Below are 9,888 nucleotides of genomic sequence, written 5' to 3'. Positions count from 1 at the left end.
TTTACAAATGAGACTGGGCCGAGCGAGAGGTACGGCGTGTGTTCGTGTGTGCAACAATGTGGACCGTTTATTTTCGTCCGTTTTCAGAACTTTTAGTATGTCCCTGGTAGCCTCGCGTTTTCAGAGCACCTGTATACACGTGTACATACACACGCACGCACACACAGAAACACGACACACTTGTGAGATTTGATCAGATCGAATGTATCTTTAGCAGCCGTATGTTTCGTAAAATTCCGATATGTACACGTGCATGATATCGTAAATAGTTCGACCAAATCGCAAATCTATGATGCATATCCATCCACGTCAATAAATGTAGTAGTTAGAAGTGAACGCAGCTTTACAAAGAAAACCTTACCATCACTGGTATGCTATATAAGAGCACAGTGTTTACAAACCAGTACTATTATGTAATACAAATCAACACTACATGATATTAAAGTCTGCATAACAACGCATCATGCATACAGCAAGTTTTTGTATTTTTTAATCCATTGAACTAAACAGCCATTATATTCTGAACATGGTGAGAATGCACACACACACATACATACATACATATATACTTACATATATACATAAATACATACATACAAACATACATTCACACATATACATATAGAAAGACTGAAAAGGCACCACAATGATTAATGATATTGTCTAACTGATTTGAACACTCATTGCATCGATATATGAATAAAATCGCGTGGCGGAAGGCATAACATAATTAAAAGTAATGTCCAGTACGCAAGAGTTGAGACGGTTTGATGACCCCATTGCTGAAGGTGAAGACGTCGAAGTGAAATTGCCGACTAGTGAGGCGCATAAAAAACAAAAGAATAACGGTCACTTGGAGGCACAAGATGCAACGTTTTAGACATTCCTAAGACTCGATTCCGCGTTAATAGCACTTGTTCCAGCGAGTACAAATCTATTTAGTGTCCCTCACTCTCTCTCGCTCTGTTTCTCCGTATGTATGTTTCTTGCTGCCTGTTTATTATTGTTACTGATAGCATTATTATCATCATGATTATTGTTATTACAATTGTTATTATTTTTACAATTATTATCATTATTATTATTATTATTATTATTATTATTATTATCATTATTATTATTATAATTATTTTCTTTTTTATCATTCTTCTTCTTCTTCTTACTATTATTATTATTATTGTTATTATTATTATAATTATCATTATTACTATTGTTATTATTATTACTATTAGTATTACAATCATTACATTCCAACGTTCCATATTTTGTATTATGAGTTTATTGTCAGTGTTGTATATCAAGTGACTAGTGATTCATATTTGAGGAATTATACATTTTGTCTTTAAATATTTGAGTCGTCTTTCTTTTTTCTTTTGTTTTTGTTTATTCTCTTATCATCTTCAAACAATGTTTGCTTCAAAAAAAAAAAAAAAAAAAAAAAAAAAAATTGGTAGGCACCTTCTCTGCTGTGGAACGAGTGCACCAGCCCACATAGATGCTTTAGTGAATGACAGCTTTTCAAGGTTGGTATCCCTGATTGCCATCCTTTTGAACACGACGACAGTCAAACTTGAACATTTCCGGCAACAGATCCAAGGAAATCAATGATACATGTTCTCAGACTCAACTTATCGCCTGAAGCCGCCTGAATATATATATATATATATATATATATATGTATATATATATATATATATATATATAATATATATATATATATATATATATATATATATATATATATATATATATATATATATATATAATGTGTGTGTACATATAGATATATATGTACACACACCCACACACCCACACACACACACACACACACACACATATATATATATATATATATATATATATATATATATATCTGTATGTATATACATATATATACATATGCATACATATATAAATATATATATATTTATATATATATATATACATATATTTATATATATATATATATATATTCATGCATATATGTATTTGTATTTATATGTGTATGATATTGCAATGTGGTTTTACTTCACGTGAGGAACAATGATTTTAGTTTGCATGGGAAGATCAAATGGGATGAGCGTTGGATAGGATTACCTTCCCACCAGCCGTCTCCAAAGTTTATTCCAAGCCCTCCAACCCCCCCCCCCCCCACTTCCATGGGAAGGCTCAGCCCGAATGTGTTTGTTATTCATTCACAAACTTGGGTTCAAGATCTGTTTCAGGTTCTACTCTTTTTCCTCCATTTAGTATAACCGGAGACTCCCTTCTTTCTCCTCCTTCATGTTACGCAAATAACAGCCTCACATTTCCGGTTGTCATACAGCTATCATGTTTGAAAAGATTGATTAGTGAGTGGTTAGTGTATAGGTAGTGTGTAAGATAACAAATATTGGAGATTGAATGGTTAAAATATAGTTTCCAATGGAATATGTATATTTTTCTTTAATAGAAATTACCACCCAGAAACAAAAAGTACACTTCTTGTTGTGGATACAAATAGAAAATGGAAATGACATAAATGATTGGGTAATGGACTGCAGCGTTTTTACTGATAGTGGACCATTAATGACAAGAACGCATGCGAACACTGTGGAAACGTGATCGCAGAGCCACTGCAACCGACACGAACAGGGCGGGCGAGCTGTGAAGGTGTTGGCGGTACGCGGGTTGCACGTTACATATATTTTCACATAATCTGGGGATATTCACCTACACGTATGGAGACTGTTAGAAGCTCCTCGCCGTTGGTAGCCCTGAGTGTGATCATTTCACTCTGCCATGGAGGAAAGAATGGAGAATTTTATATCTAATCACATTTCGAAATCACGAACTGGATTAAATATTGTTATTGTAGAGTACAATACCGACCATGTTTAGGAATGACGATTGACGTCATAGAAACATCAATGTAAATTTAACATGTCACATAAACATCTTAGTTTTGAATATCATAGCACTTGTTGCAACGCGTTAGGGCATAGAAGTTGTTATCAACATAATTTTATTTGTTCTCTATGTCTGGTGAATGAAATGAGTTACCGCAGTTTTTTTTTTATCTTCTCCGTTCTCTTCCTTTATCTGCTTTTCCTCCACTCCATTCTTCGCTTCCTACTTATCCTTTGCCCTTCTTATTTCTACTCTTCCTCCTAATCCATGTTACCTTTCCTCCTCTCTCTACTTGTGGTCCTCTCTCCTCTTCATACCCCGCGGCTCCATGAAGTTCTCGCTGTGGGAGACGAGAGTGTGCTTGGCTCACTCACCATTTGTACGAATGTTGTGAAACGTCAGGTGTTTTCCTTTGTAAACACTTGTGCACATTGCTGACTACTCATTTGTACGTTTCTCATTGAGGTATTCATTAACATATACATTAGAGCAACGCTAGCCATTGTCACCACCACCATATTTCTCACCATACACCAGGTAGGGTTTCCCCTGTCAGTCATGGTGCCCCGTGAGTGCTCTCCACTCTTTTCTGTCTGCAAACAACTCCGTCTCCACAACGTGGCCTAGCGTCTCGCCTCGTGCAGCCACTGCTTCACGTATTCCATCGCTTCCTTGGCCTTCCGACGGGTCTCTTACCAGCTGGATTCCATTTGCAGTATTTCAACGGTCCTCTACTTTCCTCCATTCGCATGACATGTTCATACCATCTTAGCCATTGCCACATAGGATAAAAAAAAAGCATACAAGCTTTCGGACTGATCCACCGACAATTGTACTTTATGTGCCTGGCCTCACCTGCATTTAGCCCCAGTCACACCAAGCTCACGACCTATTTCCGACCACCTTCGACGGTGGCACTTTTGTTTCTCTCGTGGTTAGCGCCAGGCTGTTATTTCATATTCATCTTCATAAGGGGGAGATTCATTCCAATTACATTGTCTTGAATTATTTTTATAAACAGAGGAACAGCACAAATCAGCCTGGTCGCCGATGGTCGGAAACAGGTCGTAAGCTTGATGTGACTGGGCCCATAACGACGATAATTCGTCAAGACTGATGTTTTGAACCTTTGCTATTGTCTGATTGTGGTGATAGCAAGCCCATTATCAGGTGTGTGTGTATGTGACAACTAGCCATCACTTTAAATAAAAATTTAACAATTCTTGTCGGTGCATATATAATTACTTTCAATCTTGTCACATATTCACGGATTAAATGCTTCTTTTACACCACGTATCTTAACGAGGGAAAAAAAGTAGTGCGCAAATATGTCATGACTACCAGCTGTACAGGAACATCGATTCTGTTGCTTCACTCGTCTTCCACCAACACCTAAAACCACCAACCGATACTTTTTTGAGTGACTGTATCTGCTTTGGTCAAAGATCCACGCGACTTGTATCGTCTTTAGATTTTGCATAAACTGTTGTAATACCGGCGTGTGAACTCTTTCATTTTACCACCTGAACAATATTCTTACTACTACTGAAGAAGGGTCTTGTATCGGAAATCGCGATCTAGCTATAATGACTACCTATATTGAAGTCATAAACCTTCCAAAGGAGAAAACGTCCAAGGTAAAACATATGGAAAATAATAAGTGGACAACTAGCCATCACTTTCAATGAAGTTTGCATAAGAGAAAATCTGCCCATATATACCACACACACACACACATATATAATATATATATATACATATGTTGAGACATTCTGACAGGTTGATGTATCAAGACTAAGACTCCTGTGTTTCCTATTCCGCTTACATCATATATATATATATATATATATATATATATATATATATATGCACAAATTTCACAAGTCACACGTGAATCACAAATATGCAGAGTCCACTAGGAAGAGGAAAAACACACGGATTCCGAGCCCTTTCGTGATATATTCATATTATCAAAGAGTACTCCTTGATGATGTGAATATATCACGAAAACGCTCGGAGTTCATGTTTTTTTCCTCTTCCTTGTGGACTCTGCATATATATATATATATATATATATATATATATATATATATATAAATATAAATATATGTGTGTGTGTGTGTACACGGGTATATATATATATAAATATATATATATATATACATATATATATATATATATATATATATACACTGTATATATACTGTATATCGTATATAGCAAGAGAGTTATGGATATATCACGTGTGCTAATGTGTATGTGCATGTATATATATATATATATATATATATATATATATATATATATATATGTGTGTGTGTGTGTGTGTGTGTGTGTGTGTGTGTGTGTGTAATGTGTATGCATGTCCAGAAGTGTGTAAAACCATCAGAATTCGACACAGTAACCAAAGCAGATAGGTGAAAATAAATATACCATATAGATAGATTAGAAACAAATAAATAAACAAATGAATAAATAAATAGATAAGTGAATAAAATTGAATAAGATAAAGAAACAAATAAATGAATGAATAAGTAAATAAACACATAAATCAATAAATATGTAATAAACAAATTAATAAATAAAAATAAATCCTATTTTACATCGACACTGAAAATGATATCACATTAGGATCTTTCTACTGCCACTCGCCGAAATCACATAAAACACAAACAGTCCTCCCGAACTCTTGCCAGATCGCGAGCCTATAAATACGTGTTTGATCGTGAGATATGCTAAAGTGGGCACGTAATCTACTACTTCCATGAATGCCATGAATACGTAGTATCTATGGAAGAGTCTGATACGTAAATTAGCCCACACTTGTGGCATAACTCCCTCCACACACATGTGATAGTGAAGGGAATTCTGCGTGGTTAATGGAAACACAAGTACTATAGTACTGACGAAATATTCTAAGTTTTATTTCGACGAACCAACCATAACCGACCGCTAAAAGAGGTTAATACCCACTGCCCTAGGCGTAGACCTGGGCATATGGACATTAGGGTATGGCACACATTCTGACAAACTGTTGCAGGGTGGGGTTTGTAGGTAGAACAATAAAGACAGGTATATATATATATATATATATATATATATGTATATATATATATAAATATATGTATATATATATATATATATATATATATATATGTTAAAAGAAATCTAACATAAGGGAAACACTTATATATAAATGAGGAACCTCCATGCAAAATTATTAGATGTAACGTTATACAAAATACATGAATGCTTATGGAATACAAATATGGCATCAGCGCGAGGCGGAATGCGTATATGGGAACTGCGTAGGTCTAACGACGTACGTAAACTACCATATAGAACAATTACGTAATGACTACGCAGACTACATACATAAAACAATTACTATATAGGGATTAAGTACTACATATACTATATAGGGAATAATTACTACTTATACTATAAAGAGAAGAATGACTATATTATAAAGAGAAGAATTACTACATACGCACATGCAAACCAACCCTACCCCATATCCAAAGCGATCTAGTAAATGTACTTAGTAAGTTTGTTTTTCCTCATAGGTAGTTTAATTCATTTTGGGTACTGTCAGACGATTTAATTTGGCAGGAAGTGCGGTCTCTGGTTTGGAGGAGTGGACAGTGATGGGGTTTACTTCTGCTGAACAAAATCGTCTTGCGGCAGCCACATTAATTAAAAATCTCCGAGTTAGTTTCTTTTAACTGAGTAAGATTTTTTGGCATTAGCCAAAACAAAATATTTCAATGCAAACACACTCTAGAACACGTAGGGACGCCGTTGCTCTCTACTGAATAAAATAGTCTCCTGACAGTAGGCAGAATGGGAACAGAAAATGCTTCCATTCAAGAACAGTAAGGGTTAAAATTGTTTGCTCGTATTATTTGTCTTCCTTTGATATCTGACGGCTCCAGTCTATTTCGTTCCTTTTTTTTCTATTCATTCTCTTTTTCTTTCTATTATTTTTTAATTGCACCACAATTTTAAAGATGCGTCTATTTCAAGAGGTCGTATTGCGTCAAACACTGAAAAGAGCACAAAACTAGTCCATGGAAGTTTTCTCGTAACGTCATCACGGGTGGTGCCATAAGTAGAGCATTGAGAATCGCATCGTTGTTCTGGCTGTCTTGTGCTATGGTTCCCCAAGGCTTATTTTTCGTTAGTTTTCATATTCACCTAAGATAACGACGATAAGATTAAAACATGACAGGAGACCTGATCCTTGGGGGGAGGGGAATCCTCACAAAAAAGGATGCCACAGTGGAGATGCAATATCTTTGTGGTAGCCTTGGCAATGCACACGAAAAGGATAGAGGTTATCGAAACCGGTATTCGAGTAAAATCGTCTGATGTCTCTTAAACAAAGTAAAAATTTGTATTAATTAATAATCTTATTTCTCTCCTCTTAATGCTTTCAAGCAGGTGTAGTGGATGGAGCTTAATTAAATCGACTGTTATTGATCCAAACAAAAATATGAAAAGTACGCAGTTGTAATCGCTTGCAATGTTGATGAAAAATATGTTGTCGAAAGCTACATTGGAAAGTTGGAAACATCTAAAAGTAATCATATATTCCACTATTTGCATAGTCGTTGTTTTAGGGATGCTGTGTAATATTCACATCGCTAGAAAATGTTACATGTGTACGACCTTCAGCTTTAATTGGGTAATTAATCGCCTTATAATTTCCATACACTAATTGATCATGATCATGATGATGCTTTAGGTAAATGAACAGCAGGAGAAGCGTACTGGCTAATTTCACTGGTAACAAAACACCTTTCATGTACGACTTAGAAGCTCTGTTGTAAATAACATGCGCATGTATACTGTAAGGCAGTTGATCCCTTCTTGTATGAAGTGGTATCAGTTGTAAATAACATGCTCGCGCACACTGAGCTAGACACCTTCTTGCATGAAGTAGGAGCTCTGTTGTAAACAACATTCGCGCGCAAACTGTTAAGCAATAGACGACGCCAGGCTACGAGAAGAAACACTGCACGAAAATGTGTTTTACCACTAGCACTCGAAGATGCTGATAAACAGCATTATACATCTAAATTTACTTTCGGTAATGGAGAGACACTTCCTGACCACTTCTCTTTATGTGACGATGAGTGGGTAAACGATATTTCAAAACTACCGGGCCTAATATGGAGATATGTCACCTAATACCTTGTAGACACACCAAGCGTTTTCACAAAGGAGTCCATGAAACCGTACAAGTCTTTAAAAGCTTATGATCACTTTATTTCTGGTCAAGTACAGGATTACTAATATCATTCAATTACCAACAGCAGCCAATTTTGTTTGTTCAAATCAGAAATGAGTTATCCGTTAAAGTTATCTGTCATTAGGACATGTTTCTATTTACATGTTTAAGAACATTTTGTAGATAAGTCATGTTCAAATTAAGATATGAATATTCACATTCTCAAATTATTATTTCATTAATTTTGAATCTTGAATAACAATAATATGACTGATGAGATTCTGATCATTGATGTAGTTTATAGGCTGATTGATTCAAAGGCGCAAACTTTAGATTTTCTTTTCATTCTGCAGGTACTACGTAGTCAACGCCAAGGTAAACCTTACAGTATATAACTTGGGCATGTCTTAACAAGGCTGATGGTTGGGTTCTCACTAGAAACTGCACAAGCATTGCAGACTTAGCCTCATGCTGTATTCATGTGGCAGCACGTCTCTTCAAGTTAGAGACAGCTGTACATTCTTAATTAAACGAGCCAGTCGCATGTACCAGTCAACTTTATTCCTGGAAAGCATCTAGGAAAATGTCAATCCAGCTCCAATCATTGCTATTCACACAGCTTGGCTTTTGATATCTGGCCACAGGACCAAGTCTTCAAAGTTCTCTTCGGATTGTGTGTATCCAAGCTTTCCTTATCAGATTTTCGATCGGATTTTTCCCTTTTGGCATACCATAAAAAGGCAACAAGGATTTTTTTTTGTACAACCAGCAGCACAACTACTGTGTGGCATTTCTTGCACTAAAAATGTAACGGAAATCGCAAAAGTTCCGTATAGTAGAATCACTATCACAACAACAAACCACGGCACCATGCACGCGCAGGTTTCTACATGTAAACATTGCAAGGGTCTATAATATCAACGTTACCGTAATCAACTTGTCATATTCATAATGGACATCTGATAACACTGAGTCAGGTGCAGATCTACTCTTCCTATACATTGGCTGGACACCTGGTTTTAACTTGAGTGTTGTCCTAATTTCTATAATAACAGTGTTTACAGAGCAAAAAAATAATAATACTTGTGTAGTACTAGAGGGTTGTTTAATTCTGTTGGGTATGCAATTAAATATATTAATTTCTTAATTTACATATTCATTTTTTTATTTGCCTGTATGTTTTTGTCTATATTTATATGTTTGTTCTTATTATTTTTTATCGGTTGAACAAGCGGCCAATTGCAGGACCTTTCATCCATTGTTTTCGCCTCTGCACCCATCCAGTAATCATCCTAAATTCATCCACTCTTGCAACGCTCATAGCAAATTTATTTTCCGACTTCACTTCTCAGCATCCCTAAAGCCAATTTTTGTGACGGACGGCCTTAGCAACTTCTCTGTCGTAGGATTGCAACCCTCCCCCCCTCGTGCGCACCTTAGCAACTAGCTACACTTCTCCCTCCCACACCCTCACCGGTCCTCTCCTGTGACCCCTTCCTCACCCACACCTCTCCTCTATTGCGGTTCTTTCAACCGCGCAGCCTTTGCAGTCCTCATTTTTTCTTTGTTTTGTTATCACAAAAATGTTAGTACATATTTACCTTTTATTTCTCATTATCAATGTTATAATTTCACAAAACCAACTTCGGTAATCATAAAATCTCTTTAACAGAAATGTTCTTTTAAGGCTTATTTTGATCGAACGGTAGCTAGTATGATACAACGTCGGAAGCACTTCGTGCGAAAGACGTCTAGACATCTCTCCT

Source organism: Oratosquilla oratoria, chromosome 41 (assembly GCF_046742065.1).
Source record: "Oratosquilla oratoria isolate Oo_2021 chromosome 41, ASM4674206v1, whole genome shotgun sequence".
Taxonomy (NCBI): Eukaryota; Metazoa; Arthropoda; class Malacostraca; order Stomatopoda; family Squillidae; genus Oratosquilla; species Oratosquilla oratoria.
This window is presented reverse-complemented; position numbering follows the sequence as displayed.